At 39.4% G+C, this 20,337-nt stretch overlaps 1 protein-coding gene across 15 annotated transcripts in view; it reads left to right on the forward strand.

Annotated features, from left to right (window-relative positions):
- Nucleotides 1-20,337, forward strand: part of Thrb (thyroid hormone receptor beta) — a 380,873-nt gene that overhangs the window by 133,276 nt on the left and 227,260 nt on the right. The gene's annotated exons all lie outside the window — the stretch shown is intronic.

Here is a 20,337-nt window from a genome sequence, read left to right on the forward strand (position 1 = left end):
CCAGACAGCTCCATGCTCCTCAAAGGAGACACCACTTCCAGGCACTGTAACCGGATCTTTGAAAACAGGATCCCAAGATAAAAGGAGCTTCGTCACACCAGTATTTCAGGGTCTCAGAGGAACTTGACTGCCAAGAACTCTTGACACACCCAGAATCTCAGGTTCACAGGAGCCCACAAGCAAAGGATCACAGAGAAAGCTGGGCTCTGAGGAGTCCTAAATCAACTGGGATTATAGGAAGGACAGGATCTAATCAGATATATTGAGTACAACAAATACTTGAGATAATCAGATGGCAGGAGGCAAGCATAAGAACAAAAACCAAGGTTACTTAGCATCATCAGAACCAAACTCTCCCACCATAGCAAGTCCTGGATACACCATCACACCAGAAAATCAAGACATGGATCTAAAGTCACTTCTTATGATGATAATGGAGGACTTGAAGAAGGAAATACAGGAAAACAGCTAGAAGCATTTAAAGATGAAACACAAAAATGCCTTAGAGAGTTACAGGAAAACATTACAAAACAGATAATGTAATTAAACAAACCAATCCAGGATCTAAAAATGGAAGTAGAAACAATAAAGAAAACCCATAGGGAGAAAACTCTGGAGATAGAAACACAAGGAAAGAAATCTGGAACCATAGCTACAAGCATCAGCAACAGAATACAAGAGATGGAAGAGAGAATCTCAGGTGCAGAAGATTCCATAGGGAACATGAACACAACAATCAAAAAAATGCAAAATGCAAAAAGATGCTAACTCAAAACATCCAGGAAATCCACGACACAATGAGAAGACCAAACCTACAGATAATAGGAGTAGATGAGAATGAAGATTTTTCAACTTAAAGGGACAGCAAATATCTTCAACAAAATTATAGAGGAAAACTTTCCATATCTAAAGAAAGAGATGCCCATGAACATACAAGAAGCCTACAGAATCCAAATAGACTGTACCAGAAAAGAAATTCCTACCGACACTAATAATCAGAACAACAAATGCACTAAATAAAGACAAAATATTAAAAGCAGCAAGGGAAAAAGGTTACGTAACATACAAAGGCAGGGCTATTAGAATTACTCCAAACTTCTCACCAGAGACTATGAAAGCCAGAAGATCCTGGACAGATTTTATACAGACACTAAGAGAACACAAATGCCAGCCCAGGCAACTATACCCAGCCAAACTTTCAAATACCAAAGATGGAGAAACCAAAGTATTCCATGACAAAACCAAATTCCCACATTATCTTTCCACGAATCCCGCCCTTCAAAGGATAATAACAGAAAAAAAACAATACAAGGACGGAAACTATGCCCTAGAAAAAGCAAGAAAGTAATCCTTCAACAAACCTAAAAGAAGACAGCCACAACAACAGAATACCAACTCTAACAGCAAAAATAATAGGAAGCAACCTTTACTTTTCCTTAATATCAATGGACTCAATTCCCCAATAAAAAGACATAGACTAACAGACTGGCTGCACAAACAGGACCCAACATTTTGCTGCTTACAGGAAGCCCATCTCAGGGGAAAATACAGATACTACCTCAGAGTGAAGGGCTGGAAAACAATTTTCCAAGCAAACAGTCTGAAGAAACAAGCTGGAGTAGCCATTCTAATATCGAATAAAATTGACTTCCAACCCAAAGTTATCAAAAAGGACAAGGAAGGGCACTTCATAGTCATCAAAGGTAAAATCTTCCAAGAGGAACTCTCAATTATGAATATCTATGCTCCAAATGCAAGGGCAGCCACATTCATTAAAGAAACTTTAGTAAAGCTCAAAGCACACATTGCACCTCACACAATAATAGTGGGAAACTTCAACACCCCACTATCATCAATGCACAGATCCTGGAAACAGAAACTAAACATGAACACAGTGAAACTAACAGAAGTTATGAAACAAATGGATTTAACAAGTATCTACAGAACATTTTATCCTAAAACAAAAGGATATACCTTCTTCTCAGCACCTCATGGCACCTTCTCCAAAACTGATGATATAATTGGTCACAAAACAGGCCTCAACAGATACAAAAATATTGAAATTGTCCCATGCATCCTATCAGATCACCATGGACTAAGGCTGATCTTCAATAACGACATAAATAATAGAAAGAAAACATTCAGGTGGAAACTGTACAACACTCTCCTCAATGATGCCTTGATCAAGGAAGAAATAAAGAAATTAAAGGCTTTTTAGAGTTTAATGAAAATGAAGCCACAACCTACCCAAACTTATGGGACATAATGAAAGCAATTCTGAGAGGAAAACTCATAGCTCTGAGTGCCTCCAAATAGAAACTAGAGAAAGCACACACTAGCAGCTTAACAACACACCTAAAAGCTCTAGAACAAAAGGAAGTAAATTCACACTAGACAACAGGAAATTTTCAAACTCTGGGGAAAAATTAACCAAGTGGAAAGAAAAAGAACTATTCAAAGAATCAACCAAATGAGAAGCTGTTTCTTTGAGAAAATCAACAAGATAGATCAACCCTTAGCCAGACTCACTAGAGGGCACAGGGACAGCATCCTAATTAACAAAATCAGAAATGAAAAGGGAGACATAACAACAGATCCTGAAGAAATCCAAAACACCATCAGATCATTCTACAAAAGGCTATAGCAAAACTGGAAAACAAAACTGGAAAATCTGGATGAAATGGACAAATTTCTAGATACCATGTACCAAAGTTAAATCAGGATCAGATTAATGACCTAAACAGTCCTATATCCCCTAAAGAAGTAGAAGCAGTCATTAATAGTCTCCCAACCAAAAAAAGCCCAGGACCAGATGGGTTTAGTGCAGAGTTCTATCAGACCTTCAAAGAAGATCTAATCCCAGTTCTTCTCAAACTATTCCACAAAATAGAAACAGAAGGTACTCTACCCAATTCATTCTACGAAGCCCAAATTACTCTGATACCTAAATCACATGAAGAGCAAACAAAGATAGAGAACTTCAGACCAATTTCCCTTATGAATATTGATGCAAAAGTATTCAATAAAATTCTCGCTAACCGAATCCAAGAACACATCAAAATAATCATCCATTGTGACCAAGTAGGGTTCATTCCAGAGATGCAGGGATGGTTTAATATTCGGAAATCCATCAACGTAATCCACTATATAAATAAACTCAAAGACAAAAACCACATGATCATCTCCTTAGATTCTGAGAAAGCACTTGACAAATTCCAACACCCATTGATGATAAATGTCTTAGAAAGATCAGGAATTCAAGGCCCATACCTAAACATGATAAAAGCAATCTACAACAAATCAGTAGCCAACATCAAAGTAAATGGTGAGAAGCTGGAAGCAATCCCACTAAAATCAGGGACTAGACAAGGCTGCCCACTTTCTCCCTACCTATTCAACATAGAACTTGAAGTTCTAGCCAGAGCAATTCAAAAACAAAAGGAGATCAAGGGGATACAAATTGGAAAGGAAGAAGTCAAAATATCACTTTTTGCAGATGATATATGATATAAGTGACCCGAAAAATTCCACCAGAGAACTCCAAAACTTGATAAACAGCTACAGTGATATATGCTGGATATAAAATTAACTCAAACAAGTCAATGGCCTTTCTCAACACAAGGGATAAACAGGCCAAGAAAGAAATTAGGGAAACAACACCCTTCACTATAGTCACAAATAATATAAAATACCTTGGTGTGACTCTATAGAAGTGAAAGATCTGTATGATAAGAACTTCAAGTCTCTGAAGAAAGAAATTAAAGAAGATCTCAGAAGATGGAAAGATCTCCCATGCTCATGGATTGGCAGGATCAATATAGTAAAAGTGGCTATCTTGCCAAAAGCAATCTACAAATTCAATGCAATCCCCATCAAAATTCCAACTCAATTATTCAACGAATTAGAAGGAGCAATTTGAAAATTCATCTGAAACAACAAAAAACTTAGGATAGCAAAAACTTTTCTCAATGATAAAAGAACCTCTGGTGGAATCACCATGCCTGACCTAAAGCTATACTACAGACCAATTGTGATAATAAATAAATGGTACTGGTATAGCGACAGACAGGTAGACCAATGGAATAGAATTGAAGACCCAGAAATGAACCCACACACCTATGGTCACTTGATCTTTGACAAGGGAGCAAAAACCATCCAGTGGAAAAAAAGACACCATTTTCAACAAATGCTGGCAACAACTGGCAGTTATCATGTAGAAGAATGGAAATTGATCCATTCCTATCTCCTTGTACTAAGGTCAAGTCTAAGTGGGTCAAGGAACTCCACATAAAACCAGAGACACTGAAACTTATAGAGGAGAAAGTGGGGAAAAGCCTCAAAGATATGGGCACAGGGGAAAAGTTCCTGAATAGAACAGCAGTGGCTTGTGCTGTAAGATTGAGCATCGAGGTTTAGGACCTCATAAAATTGCAAAGCGTCTGTATGGCAAAAGTTACTGTCAATAACACAAAAAGGCCAATAACAGATTGAGAAAGGATCTTTACCAATCCTAAATCAGATAGGGGACTAACCTCCAATATATACAAAGAACTCAAGAAGGTGGACTCCAGAAAATCAAATAACTCCATTAAAAAATGGGACTCAGAGCTAAACAAAGAATTCTCACCGGAGAAATACCGAAAATGTTCAACTTCCTTAATCATCAGGGAAATGCAAATCAAAACAACCCTGAGATTCTACCTCACACCAGTCAGAATGGCTACGATCAAAAATTCAGGTGACAGCAAATGCTGGTGAGGATGTGGATAAAGAGGAACACCCCTCCATTGTTGGTGGGAGTGCAAGCTTGTACAACCACTCTGGAAATCAGTCTGGTGTTTCTTCAGAAAAATGGACATAGTACTACTGGAGGATCCAGCAATACCTCTCCTGGGCATATATCCTGAAGATGTTCCAACCGGTAAGAAGGACACATGCCCCCCTATGTTTATAGCTGCCTTATTTATAATAGCCAGAAGCTGGAAAGAACCCAGATGCCCCTCAACAGAGGAATGGATACAGAAAATGTGATACATTTACACAATGGAGTACTACTCAGCTATTAAAAAGAATGAATTTATTAAATTCCTAGGCAAATGGCTGGACCTGGAGAGTATCATGCTGAGTGAGGTAACCCAATCACAAAAGAATTCACATGACATGTACTCACTGATAAGTGGATATTAGCCCAGAAACTTAGAATACCCAACATACAATTTGCAAAACACATGAAATTCACGAAGAACGAAGACCAAAGTGTGGATACTTCGCCCCTTCTTAGAATTGGGAACAAAACACCCATGGAAGGAATTACAGAGACAAAGTTTAGAGCTGAGACAAAAGGATGGACCATTCATCCCATAATCAGCCTCTAAATGCAGACCCCATTGCATATGCCAGAAAGATTTTGCTGAAAGGACCGTGATATAGCTGTCTCTTGTGAGGCTATGCCAGTGCCTGGCAAACACAGAAGTGGATGCTCACAGTCAGCTATTGTATGGAACACATGGCCCCTAATGGAGGAGCTAGAGAAAGTACCCAAGGAGCTAAAGGGGTCTGCAACCCTATTGGTGGAACAACAATATGAACTAACTAGTACCCCCAGAGCTCCTAGTTGGCCATCATTGGAATGAGAGGCCCCTTGGTCTTGCAAACTCTATATGCCTCAGTACAGGGGAACACCAGGGCCAGGAAGTGGGAGTGGGTGGGTAGGGGAGCAGGGCAGGGGGAGGGTATAGGGAACTTTCGGAATAGCATTTCAAATGTATATAAAGAAAATAATAAATTAAAAAAATTAAAAAAAAAGGATGGCTACTCCAGCTTGCTTCTTTGGACAATTTGCCTGGAAGATTTTTTTTCAGTCCTTTACTCTGAGGTAGTATCTGTCTTTGTCACTGAGGTGCATTTCCTGTATGCATCAAAATGCTGATGTTAAGAGATATTAAGGAATGGAGATTGTTGCTTACTGTCATTTATGTTGTTAGAGGTGGAATTATGTTTGTGTGGCTATCTTCTTTTGAGTTTGTTGAAAGATTACTTTCTTGTTTTTTCTTGGGTGTTTTTTCACATCCTGTGTTGGTGTTTTCCATCTGTTATAGCTTGTAAGTCTGGATTTGTGGAAAGATATTGTGTAAATTTCATTTTGTCATGCAATATCTTGGTTTTTCCATCTATGGTAATTGAGAGTTTTGATGGGTGTTTTGTCATTTGTGTACTTTTAGGGTCTGTATGAAATCTTCCTAGGATCTTCTAGCTTTCATAGTCTCTGGTGAGAAGTCTGCTGTAATTCTGATAGGACTCCCTTTATATGTTACTTGACCTTTTTCCCTTACTGCTTTTAATATTCTTTCTTTGTTTTGTGCATTTGGTGTTTCAACTATTATGTGATTGGGGGGAATTTCTTTTCTGGTGCAATCTATTTGGAGTTCTGTAGGCTTCTTATATGTTTATGGGCATCTCTTTCTTTAGGTTAAGAAAGTTGTCTTCTATAATTTTGCTGAAGATATTTGCTGGACCTTTAAGTTGAGAATCTCCACTTTCTTCTAAACCTGTTATCCTTAGATTTGGTCTCATTATGTCCTGGATTTCCTGTATATTTTGGGTTAGGAGCTTTTTGCATTTTGCATTTTCTTTGACCGTTGTGTCAATGTTTTCTATGGTATCTTCTGCACCTGAGATTCTCTCTTTTATCTCTTGTATTCGGTTGATGATGCTTGCATGTATGATTACCAGTTGGTGCTCGTCCTTGGAGAAGACTATTTCTCCTACTCTCAGTATTCCTTAGTTGCCTATAGTTTTTTGTTAGGGTTGAGGCCTACTGAGCTTTCTCTATCCTCTTTAGTATGTCTACTGTTGTTGCCCTTGCTCAGCTCATGTTATGCAGTCATGTTGGTGATACTTTATAGTTCCTGAGATGTACAACCTTACAGAAAACTCCTTGACCCTCTGGCTCTTACAATCTGCCTGCCCTTTCTTCTGCAATGTTACTTGAACCTTACATTGGGAGTAGTTTTGTAGATGTATCAATTTGGACTGGGCTCCACAACTCTGTATTTGGGTGGGTTTTGTTTTTCTGTAATGATATTCATCTGTTACAAAGAGAAATTTCCTATGAGGGAGAAGAGTTACATTCATCTGTGGATTTAAGAACAAATACTTATAATGTACTCAGGGATTATGCTGGTTTAGTAAACTTGCAGTTGTAGGTTCTCCTCCAAGATCCATTACTATACAAGGCTTGTGTAGTTGACTAGGCTTCTATCAAACATGATTTCCCTCTGTTTGATTGTATTCTAAGTTCAATTACAGAGCTGTTGGTTACTGTCAAGTTATACATGCCACTAATGCATCCTTAGGGTTATTGTGTTATGCTGGCTATCGTTGTGTTTTATAGGCATCATGGCTGGGTAGGACTATTTGTTGCTTTCCTCCTTTGGAAGCTTGGATGACACTTTTTGGTACCATGAAAGGTAGTCCTAAACCAAGAGTCTTTTGGGTCATTTACATTTTGCAGACCTCTGACATAATAGTTCTTAACATTACTAGATGTGAGAATTACCTTGGACACTTTGAAAAAATGAGCCAGAATAAAGGAACTCGGGGATTCAATCTTTGTAGAATATTCTCCATAAGTTCCCAGTGTTTGAGAAGGTTGGAGAGCCAGTAGTTGTTGGGAACAAAATAAAAAAAGGGGGGACTTAGGGGGCCCTGGGGAAGAATGGAAGGAAAATATGCTCACACCTCACCAGAGTTTCCTTATTTTCTGGTCAGTCAGGCGTGAGAGGGTTGCCATCTACCCTATCCACTCATCCCTGGGTGGGCATTCCTCTATCCCACTCTTCAGGGGGTGGTCAAGGGGCAGCCCTACCTGGGGACACCCCCCCCCCCCGAGCTACTTTGCTAAAGCCACCAGGGTTGTGGGAGAGAGGGAAGAGGGAAGAAGTTCCCAACACTGACCAGAGTGTGCAACAGAACTTGAAGGAGCAGAGCAGAGACTCTATTGTTTTAGAGCTTTATTATACAAATGCAGGGGAAAGGGAGAAGGTAGAAAGGAGGAAGAGAGAGAGAGAGAAAGAGAGAGAAAGCGAGAGAGAAAAGAAGAAGAAGAAGAAGAAGACAAAGAAAGGGAAGAGGAGAGAGAAATGAGAGAAGAGAGAGGTGAGAGAACAAAGGAATAAGAGAGTGAGGTGCGGGCTGAGCACCCCTTTTTATGGTCTTCACTGTTGTTAGATAACAGGGGAGGAGTTTAGCCTGAAGGTCAGAAGCTTGGGCCATTGCTTATGTGACTACTGACCATGCTTCTCTTGTGGGGACTATGGGAGGTGATACCTTAGGTAGGGGCCGGAGTTCCAGGAGCATGAGGGAACGCCTACCATGTCATGTAGGCGAATTATGACCATCGGGGTTCAGACCTCAGCTCGACTGGAGACCAGCCTGCAATTCCCCACAAGTAATAGGGAATGGTGCTTTAAAAACTTCAATACAAGCTTGTATCACCTACAGATCTTGTTATAGTGCAGCTCTTTATCTGATATTCTGCATTCATAACAAAAGCAAGGATTGGCTGACAAAAATTCTAATGCCACTCATCCCCAAGCAAACACACTGGAGGGCATGTGTAAGGAGAAGGTGTGGTGGGTTACCACGTGGAGGAGCAGTGTTCCCAGATCTTAGAGGATGTAGCAATTTTAACCAGTAACACACCATTTATTTAAGTATAATGACAACTGTGAATGAAACACTTGGTACCATTGCCTATCACGGTATCAGTGGAATTTAGAAAACAGAGAGACAAAGCTGGAGATGGTTTGTGGGATAAAGCACTTGCTGTGCACATATGAGGACCAGAATTTGACCTAAAATCACAGAATTAGGGAGGCAGAGGTGCATCCTAAAGACAGTTGGCTAGCCAGAATAACTGGATTGTCAAGCTCTGGATCCATTGTTGTCTCAATGAATAAAGTGGGAAGAGATGGGAAAAGATACCTGACATCAACATCAGACCTTCATATACACATGAAGCACACAGGTACATATGTGCAGATATGCATATACACATGCATGTACACCATACATAAGATAGGTGATAGATAGATAGATAGATAGATAGATAGATAGATAGATAGATAGATAGATGGATGGATGGATGGATGGATGGATGGATGGATAGATAGATAGATAGATAGATAGATAGATAGATAGATAGATAGATAGATAGATAGATGCATAGACAGACTGACTCCATAAAAGATAGCATGCAGGAGATAATAAATTATGTTCTTGTTGGTCAAAATCAGCCCTAAATCAGCATAAGAAACACCTATTCCAGCGTGCTTCACAATGTTTAGTAGAGTTTCATTATTAACTCTTTAACATGTGCTTCAGTTTTGATTTTTGTTTTGTTTTTTTTTTTTTTTTCTACTTTTAGGTAGCATTGTTGCTAATTCCAAATTCTAAAACAAGTTTAGTTTACTTTATTTGCTACTGCATTCTCTAGAGACAACAACAAGGTATTTTAGAGGCCCAATGAAGTTAACAGGAAGAAGAAATGGGCAAACCAAGATCACACCAAAGGCTGGACCAAAAAATGAAACCCAACTGCAGATTTGTTGTTGAAATTTAGATATTTTTTCAATTACATATTTTTCCAGTTTTCAGTGACCGAAAAATGATAGAAGTAGAAAGGAGACTGACTTAAACAAAGAAAAGCTGATAGGTTTGGACTAATAGTACATATTTGTTTTTATTACAGCATACTGGTTTTGTTTGGCAAGTTTCCATAGATAAATGGTAGGTCTGTGATTTGTCCCCTTGTAGCTGGGCATATCTACACCCTCATCAAACAATAAACACACAGCAAAGAAGACACCAGCATATATTTTAGCCTAGCACTTGAGGTTCTGTGCATCCTGCTTGCTCTCTGGAATTCCTTTTGAAACCCCAGGAGGCAGGGGTAAAGGACCTCAAAGACCCAGAAGCTTGCCTCTGGAGAGATCAAGTGTGGGCATTCTAAGGAGCCACTCCTGGCTGAATATAGCTTTGCTTTACCCCTGCCTCCTGGTCTACAGGTTATCTTGGATAGAGTTATCTTGAGCTTCTCACCCATTTGCCTGCAGATTTCCTAAGTAAGCACTGCAAAGCAGAAGCACCCACCAGCTCTGGCCCAGCTCTGGCCCAGCTCTGGCCCAGCTCTGGCCCAGCTCTGGCCCAGCTCTGGCCCAGCTTGCAGAGGAATAAGGTGTAATAGTGGTCAGTACTCTACAGTAGTCTAAAACTACAACCAAAAGCTCAGTTTAAAATCCGGTACAAGAGTTGTGTTCTTCCTGTGTGTCAAGGACTACTGCACTTAAATTGCTTGTCATGGAAGTTAGGAGAACATAAGGAACATTAGGGAGTCAAGACATCTGTGTCTGCCTGTGTAAAGTTTTTTCTTCATTAATCTATATAATAAGCTGACTTCATCTTGTGAAAGATGACCAAATGGCCTAGAGGTTATTGGTATTCCTGTAGAGAAATAATCATAGGCAAATAAACAGAAACTTTTACTAGGGGACAAAAATACACTGTGAAACAAAAAGAATTCAAATAAATTCACACCAGTAGAAGAAACAGAGCTTAACACCTTTATAAATGTTTAGGAGAATTTGGAACAAGTTGACTTTCAGAATAATGAGAAAGGGTAAAATGGTCTTCAATTAATGTTAATGACTGACTATCTCAGGAAAAACAGCAAAGCAGAATGCTTAGCCATTACTTAGGTCAAAATAAATTCCAACATGAAAACAACCATTTAAATGCCAGACACATTTAAAAGATAACTCTGCAGTACATAAGCTTTTCTAAGCAAGATGCAAAAACTCAAATGCTCTAAAGAGCTATAAAGGAAGCAACTACAACAGGAACATTTCTTTATAACAACGACAAAATACCATCAACAATCAAATAAATACCACAGAGGAAAATGTATTGATAAATCAACCATCAAAGATGCATTTAATCACTATGTAAAGAGCTCCTAGGAAACAAGTGAAAAGGCAGTCCAGGCTGTGTGTGTGTGTGTGTGTGTGTGTGTGTGTTATAAAAATAGAAAGGAAATCATAAGAGGGAAAGGAGAAACAGTGTTAGCATATGTGGGGTGAAAGCTGACTGGGTTCCTGGGGTTGGGGAGAGGAAGACTAGTGAGAAAAGGAGTCAGGGGAATGTGGGGAACAAGGGAGTGCAGGAGACAGGGAAGCACAGTGAGGTGGAGAAAAAGGAAAAAAGAATATATATATATATATATATATGTGTGTGTGTGTGTATGTGTGTGTATGTATATGTGTGTATATATATGTGTGTATGTATGTATGTATATATATATATACATATATACATATACATATATATATGTATATATGTCACAAAGATCAGACCTTTGTGTGCCAACCAAAGATTAATAATTAAAAAAAAAGAAGAAGAATTGCATGGCTTCTGAGGCAAAGAACAACAGTGACTGTAAGTTTTCACTAGGGAAATGGGTTAGCAAATTATCAATGGAATGAGTGTAGAGAGATGCTGTGTGACCAGTTCTAAAGAAGAATGTTCTTTTAAACATACTGGCGTGGGAAGAGCCCAAGTTAAGGGAAAGGAAAATAGTAAGACAGAGTTATAGAAGGAAGGAACACTCTTCGGTGGAAAGGGGCTCTCAGATGTGCATGCCAGCACCATTTCTGGAAAGATAGAGAAGGCCTGGTGACTGTTCCCTCTGGAGAGACTGCTATCAGTAACATGCCCCTTTGGACTTTCTAGATTTTTTAGATCACATGTATCTTTCTTGTTTCTGATTGAATGATGCCTTTCTAAAAAGATCCAGATCTCAGTTCTGGTGCAGGGTGCTGTGTATCTGGCTTTCCTCAGTTGTGAAGACAGATTTCCAGAGAGATTATTTCTAGACATGCCTTCCCTGAAACTCTGAAGCTAAAATGTGAGGGTTCTTTCTTTAAGAAGGAAAAAATTTTAAAGCATCTAGAAGAAACAGAGCTAGTCGGATTGGGTTAGTTCTTCATCCTTTTTTCTATTTTAATAATTAGACCAGGGAGTTTTAAAATAAATAAGCTTTCAGATAAACAAATAAATAAACAAACTAATAACTGTGTTAGTTATATTTTATTTAGCAGGTTTTTTGAGATATATACCTCACAGTGTTGGCAAGTGACAATGTGTTTGGTACCTCTACTTCCTGATAGACTGACTCCCAAAAGGGAGGTTTCAGGACTATTGGTCACTAGGATCACCCTTAATTAGCTTGGGAGCAGGGATCAGATGGCATTCCTGTGTGTGTTCCTTCTTGTTGGCATGGTCCGCTCACACCCCTTGTTTGAGGTAGCCCTTCCAATGATTTCTTTGTACTAAGAAACGGGTGTTGCACTCATAAATGACTGAAATGGAGGTGGAGATATGGAATGCATCTCCTGCATATGGCCAGGCTTTCTTTCTCTTGAACTCACATGACTGTGATTACCTACACAATGTCTATGAAATATTGAGCCAATTAACAGCATATCATGGAAGTGGGAGGGGGGTTGTGGAATCTCATCCCTCCTTGAGGGTTTATATCCAGTTATCCTTTGATAGGGAGATGGCTCAGTGGTTAGAAGCACTGGCTGCTTTTCCAGAAGACACAGTTTTAATTCCCAGCACCCACAGGGCAGCTCACAGTTGTCTGTAAATCTAGTTCATGGGATCTGACACCTTCATCCTAAAACCTATAGAATAATATTAAATAAATCATTAAAACAAAAAAACCCAAAACATAATCCCAGATTCTAGTCACTCATTAAAACCCCATAGTTTTTTCCAGAGTAAACACATTTCTGTCCATTTGTCATCGAGTTTTCAGCTCTTTTCAAATTCTTTCTTTAGATACCTTTATGTGGGAAACAGGAAAAAGAAAACTGTATTATAGAAGATGAATTGTATTCTTCATGAAAACACTATTTAATCTCCTACCAAGTTATACAAACCTATTTTTTTAGTTTATTTTTTATTGTAATTTTTTATTACGTATTTTCCTCAATTACATTTCCAATGCTATCCCAAAAGTCCCCCACACCCTCCCCCCCGACTCCCCTACCCACCCATTCCCATTTTTTGGCCCTGGTGTTCCCCTGTACTAGGGCATATAAAGTTTGCCTGTCCAATGGGCATCTCTTTCCAGTGATGGCCGACTAGGCCATCTTTTGATACATATGCAGCTAGAGTCAAGAGCTCCGGGGTACTGGTTAGTTCATAATGTTGCACCTACAGGGTTGCAGATCTCTTTAGCTCCTTGGATACTTTCTTTAGCTCCTCCATTGGGGGCCCTGTGATCCATCCAATAGTTGACTGTGAGCATCCACTTCTGTGTTTGCTAGGCCCAGACCTAGTCTCACAAGAGACAGCTATATCACAGTCCTTGCAACAAATGCTTGTTAGTGTATGCAATGGTGTCATCGTTTGTACAAACCTATTTTTAAATTTTATTTAAATTAAATAATTGAAAAGAAAACTTTTTAAAATTCAAGGGACTTGATAATAACAATGAGCTAGAGGAATTGTCATTTTTTAAACATCTGATATTAACTGTCAAATATATAAAGTCAGGGGAACCAAAGAGAAGAACATGTGGCATGTTTCATTTCCATATTGGCCAGCACAACTCTGAATTTTTGGTGACATCTATACTGATGTGATTGGCACATTTCAAGAAGATGACCAAGAAACAAGAAACTGCATGAAAATGAGAGTGCTGTGTTCAGCGTGCACACCAGTGCACCTGCTTGCTTGGAGAATGTTCTACGGTTCTTGCTTGAAGCCAGCAGCTTCATTCCTTTCCCTGCCTCCATTTCTTTTTCAAATGCCTGTAGAGAGCTGTCGATCACTGAGTTGGCAACACTAGTTGCTGTAGGACTAGAGAGCTATCATGAGAGAATTCCTAACTCTGTGGCATTTTCACTGTCTAGATGCACAGCTGGGCCCCTCCAATCTGTAATGTTATTTACAGACTGCAGTTTAAAAGTATTCCGCAGACTCCATGTGGAAAAAATACATATCAGCAGTAGAATCTCCATGTGTGGCACTGGGGACAGGACTCACAGGTCTGCCAATGAGCTACATCTCCAGCCTATTTGTAATTTCCAGTTTTGTAATTTTCTCTGCCTTTATGTACTTGTTAGAGTAAGGATCTGCACAACGCTTCTAATTTACATGTAATTCACTAAAATGGACATTCTTCCAGTTCTCCAGGATACATCAGAAATTTAACTCTGAAATCCCCTTATGAAAAAAAAAAACTTCAATGACTCAACAAGCTAGAGTTTTAAAAGAAATGTATCATGCTCAAGAAGTTAAGGCAGAAGGATGGCAAGTCCAAGTCCTGCCTAAGCCACAAAGTGAGTTCAAGGCCATCCTGGACAGCTTAGTAAAACTTTATCTTAAAATAAAAAGACAAAAGAAAGCTGGATTGTTTAGTACTTGCCTAGGATGCCGAAGACCCTGGGTCCAGTTGTATATCCATATCCATATCCATGCATACACATATATATATATACATATATATGTATACACACACACACACACATATATATATATGATATAGAATATATATATTCTATTGCTGTGAAGAGACTCCATGACCAAGACAACTTTATAAAACGAAGCATTTAATTGGAAGCTTGCTTAGAGTTTCAGAGGCTTGGTTCATTATCATCATGATGAGAAGCATGGGACCAGGCAGATATGGTTCTTGAGAAGTAGCTGAGAGCTATATCCTGATTCATAAGCAGAGGGAGAGAGGCTGGATTTGGCATAAGCTCTTTGAAACTTCAAAACCCACCCCACTGACACACATCCTCCAATAACACCATACTTCCTAATCCTTCTAATCTTTTCAAATAGCACCATTTTCCCTGGTGACTAAGTATTTAAATATAGGAGTCAAGGGGTCCATTTAAACAACTGCAATAAAATATACATATATTTAATGGCTTTTGTTTTTCTAGTTTATCTACAATAGAAATATTAAAAACTAAATAAAAGAAGAAATGTAATGCACATTCTTATTTCCACTAGCCATTCTTAGACTTGCTTTGTGGTATGTGTGTGTGTGTGTCCTTTAAAAATATGATTGGGTCATATGTGTGTGTTCTTTTATTATTTAGTTTTGTTTTGTTCTGTTGTTTAAGACACAGCCTTGCTCTATTACTCAGCCTGATTACATACATATGTCAATCCTCTTGCTCAGACTGCCAAGTTCTGGAATTATATGCATGTGCCCTATAACTGGCTTTTATCATGCTTTTTGTATGTATTGTCTTGTTTGTGTGTGTGTGTGTTTAAAAATTGAACTAATTTTTATTATGTTCTGCACAATATATATTTATGCCAATCATAAAAATGATGGACATGTTATTGAATGAACATAAATGAATATAAAGTCTTTTTGTCTGTTTTTTGATTGTTTTGTTTTTAGTAGAGCTTTAAAATCTTGGCTCTTACTGTGATATGAACCCAAAATAAGAACAATTTTTAGACAGTGAAGTTCACTGTAACAAGGCTGTGCTTGAATGTCCCTCACATCACCAAAGGATTTTACCTCTATAGTAGCTAAGCTAAGAGTTGACAGTTCTGCTGTGTCAAGGAATGAGTTGTAGGAACGATTATTTGGATACAGATTTCCTGCTATGGTCAAAGCTATTTGACTTGAGTGATTGTCGTCATTCTCAGGCCGCAGGGAACAGGTTACATTCATTTAAGAAATGGTGTGTGTATTAAGATGGCCTATCTATGAAGTCATTCATCAACTGCTTCAATGAACAATGGTTCTGCTTGGAGGGTGGCACAGATGTTAGGTGAGGGTAAGACACTGGTGCATTGGCTGTGATGATTTTGAAAAGCGTTCATCTCAGAATAAGAGTAACTTATAAAGTCCTCTTCTTCAAAATTGATGCAATAATGATAAACATCAAGCAAAGTCTTCAGTCACTCTTTGCTGTTCTCTTACAAACCACCTCCCAAATTAATCTTCTACATTTCTTTTGGCTGTATAAATAATTGTGAAATATGTAAGCTGTTCTGAGAACCATAGAACAGTGTAAAAACATCAAATAAACAACCCTACTAATAGAGAGGCTGAGATAGGAGAAGCATGATTTCAGTACCATTCTGTGGCACACAGCAAGACCCTGTCATGTACAAACAAGCAGAACATGTATATGGATTGTACAGTATTGGACCTATTTCTCGAATTACCAAATTAGACTATGGGATGACAGCCGACAAATTTCTTATTCCTCATATTTTTGAATTTCAATCGATTAGGATATGTTCGTAATATTAATTTTCCTGATAAGAAATATTAAGGAAAAGTAATAGTTACTTCCTGCTATTTTTGTTGTTAGTTGGGAATTATGTTTGTGTGGGTTTTTTTGAAAGATTACTTTCTACCTTTTTTAGGGTGTTGTTTCCCTCCTTGTGTTGGTGTTTTCCATCTATTATCATTTGTAGACCTGGATTTGTGGAAAGATATTGTGTAAATTTGGTTTCATTATAGATTATCTTGTTTTCTCCATCTATGGTAATTGAGAGTTTTGCTGGGTATAGTATCCTAGGCTGGCATTTGTGTTCTCTTAGGGTCTGTATGACATCTGCTCAGGCTCTTCTAGCTTTCATAGTCTCTGGTGAGAAGTCTGGTGAAATAGGCCTTCATTTATATGTTACTTGACCTTTTTCCTTACTACTTATAAAATTCTTTGTTTAGTACATTTGGTGTTTTGATTGTTATATGATAAGAGGAATGTCTTTTCTGTTCCAGTATATTTGGAGTTCTGTAGGCTTCTTGTATGGTCATGGGCATTTTTTTCTTTAGGTTAGGGAAGTTTTCTTTCTATAATTTTGTTGAAGATATTACTGGCCTTTTAAGTTGGGAATCTTCACTTTCTTCTATACCTATTATCCTCAGATTTGGTCTTCTTATTTTGTTCTGAATTTCCTGGATGTTTTGGGTTAGGAACTTTTTGCTTCTTGCATTTTCTTTGACTGTTGTATCAATGTTTTATATGGTTTCTTCTGCACCTGAGATTCTCTGTTCTATCTCTTGTATTCTGTTAGTGATGCTTGCATCTATGACTCCTGACCTCTTTCCTAGGTTTTCTAACTCCAGGGTTGTCTCCCTTTGTGATTTCTTTATTGTTTCTAGTTCCATTTTTAGATTCTGGATGGTTTTATTTGTTTCCTTTGCCTGTTTGATTGTATTTTCCTGTAATTCTTTAAGGGATTTTTGTGTTTCTTCTTTAAGAGCTTCTAGCTGTTTATGTGTGTTCTCCTGTATTTCTTTAAGGGAGTTATTTATGTCCTTCTTGAAGTCCTCTATCATCATCATGAGAGGTGATTTAGATCTGAATCTTGCTTTCCTGGTGTGATGGTACATCCGGGACTTGTTATGGTGGGAGAATTGGGTTCTGATGATGCCAAATAGCCTTGGTTTCTGTTGCTTCTGTTTTTATGCTTACCTCCTGCCATCTGAATATCTCTAATCTACCTACCCTCACTATATTCAACTGGAGCCTGTCCTTCCTGGTTGTGTCAGAACTCTTCAGAGTCAAGCTGTCTCTGTGATTCTGTGATTCCAGGATCCTGTGATCCTGAGATCCTGGGTGTATCAGACCTCCTTGGAATCAAGCTACCTCTGGGACCCTGAGATCCTGGTGTGACCAAGCTCCTGGGATCCTGGGATCCTGGGATCCTGGGATCCTGGGATCCTGGGCATGTTAGAGCACCTGGGAGTGTAGCTTCTTCTGGGTGTTGTGGGACTAGCTGTGGAGTTTGCACCCAAGTTCTGCTCAGGGTACTGGCCCAGACAGACTAGAAGGAACTTGTGCCACTGGTCTGGCAGAACTCCTGTGTGCCTGAGTCCCTCTGGTCCCAGTTACTCCCAGTGTTGGGACCGATGTTGCTTCTTCCTCACCTCTGATCCTATGATCCTGGGTGTTGTGGGACTGGCTGTGAAGCTTGTGCCATTTAATGTCTTTTTGTGGTGATTTTCTACCTCATAGCCTCTCAGCCTGGATACCTGGGGCTGCACAGTCACTTCTCATCAGCAGTTGCCTCTGATTTCACACGGAGGCAAACATCCCATGAACAACTATAAATCTCGGTACAGTTGTCCTCTGTGGCCCTCAGACATTCCCCAGCATTGTCTAACCCTTTTTTTAAGTAAAGAAATAAGCAGACATATATCTCAACTACAACCTTCAACTATGTTGTCAAAAGAACAACAGTCCCAAAGTGGACCATGGTCCTTTATCCAAAACATTTCTTGCTTTCTGTAGGTGGTAGAACTGGCAGCTTGCCCAAAAGTGACCTGAGAACCTTTTGTAGCAAGTTTTATTTGGTTGAACAAAGGGAATACTTGAAAATAAAAGTTTTATTATGGTGAAAATTTCTCTTGTGTCAAGCAGATAAGGTTTTTTTTTCACATACCTGATCTAGTTGGTTCCAGCTTAGTTGCTAGCTCCCCTGTAGGCACACAGACTCTCAGGAAACTCAAAACCAGGAACTCCTTCATCACAGAGATGCTCACACCAGTCTCATTGTCCTCAGCAGAGCCTTTGTTCCTCTCTCAAAGAGCTCTGTGTTTCCCAGAGTGAGCTTTCAATGGCTTTCCCACCTGTCTTCGTGGAAAGTTGGAGCAGATTTGGTTCCCTGGAAGGTTAGCAGCCAGTTCGGTCATGTGGTCACACTGGCCATCTGCTTTGTGCCCTAGTGATGCAAACTCGGTGGGCAGGAAGGGTGAATCTCACAGGTACCAGACCTCCTAGCCCTGCTTGCTCCTGCATCCCCATCTCTTGTATTCAATCCGAAGGATTTACTGTGTCATTCTGAAAAGACATTTTATAAACTTGTTCTAAAAAAACTTAAGACAGTTTATTTTAAGGATACATAGCCTGTAATATATTGGCATAAAGTAGAAGAGAAGTTGAGAAAGTTAAGTCAATGAAGGTTAGGTGCTAACAACTATCTGGGCTTTAGGTAAATATGCAAAATGCATACCACCTCTCCAGCAACATTGCTCCGAAGGTCTCATATATGCCCTGGGAAATACCAATGTTTCCAGATTCACTAAATTGATAAATACCAGAAGTTTGGCAGTCTTCACTCTTCCACACTGGTGGCCACTGTGATATAATTCTAGTAACACTGAAACTGAGATCCGTGACCACTATTCCAGCAGGTAAGGCTGTGAAAGCTAGAGCAGAGGACAGCAGAGCACACTGCATAAAGCCAGGGTGTGGTTTCCTGAAGCACATATTTCATAAGATGGCTGAGTTTGCACACTGGACTATTCTAGAAGATATATTTCTTGTCGTATTCACATTAAAGGAAAACTGAAAATCGTGTTCTGGGGACATAATGTTAAGGCTGAATGTTCCTCAAGCCAATGGAAAGAGGAAAAAATGGGGTAGTTAAACAAAGCAGGCGGGGGGGGGGGGGGGCGGTTGCCTCTTCCACTCCAGAGAAACGTATGTGCCTCAGGATGTCTGAAACACACCATGAGGCCTGATAGAGATCCCATCATAGTACTAACACATATAGAATATTCCCATGAGTAACACACAGGAATCACACACACACACACACACACACACACACACACACACACACACACAGAGAGAGAGAGAGAGAGAGAGAGAGAGAGAGAGAGAGAGAGAGACTGACTTGATTTTCCTTAAATTTTCCTAAGCTGACCTATTAAAGCAAAGCTTATTGCAGATATAGCAAGTCATTAGAATGCATCTTGATGACTTTTCCCAAAATGAGTACCCATGTGGAACCCCCATTCCAATGGTTTGTAGTGACAGCTTTCCTCAAGCCTCAGTTCCCCTCACCCCTTTCCTGTCCCAAAGGAGAGAATGGGCTCATCTGAGTTCTGAAACGTGAGATTCCCGTGTCTTTTGTGTGTGGTCACTGTTGTGCTTGGGAAACTTTCTCACTGCAGATTTTAACCACCACGTGTTTCTGTTGCAGCCTGTATCCTGAGTGTGCTGAGCAATTGGACTCGGCAGAGTCCTATGGGTCTTTTCCTCTTTCAGGGTCCCCTTGATTGTTATTGGCTCATTGCTTTTCCATATGCACTGTGGAAATGGTGTTCTCACTTCCTCTAAACCCTCTTCCTAAATATACAGGCTGTTATGGGTATTTTATTCAGTCTATACTCCAATTTAGGGAGACCTAGCAACTTTACAATACTGTTTCCATCTATGCTCATGGATTTCTCTTCTTCCCTTGGCGTTTGGTCAGCAAATCTTACAGCTCTATAGATAG

The sequence above is a fragment of the Mus musculus genome, chromosome 14 (genome assembly GCF_000001635.26).
Source record: "Mus musculus strain C57BL/6J chromosome 14, GRCm38.p6 C57BL/6J".
NCBI classification, from domain to species: domain Eukaryota; kingdom Metazoa; phylum Chordata; class Mammalia; order Rodentia; family Muridae; genus Mus; species Mus musculus.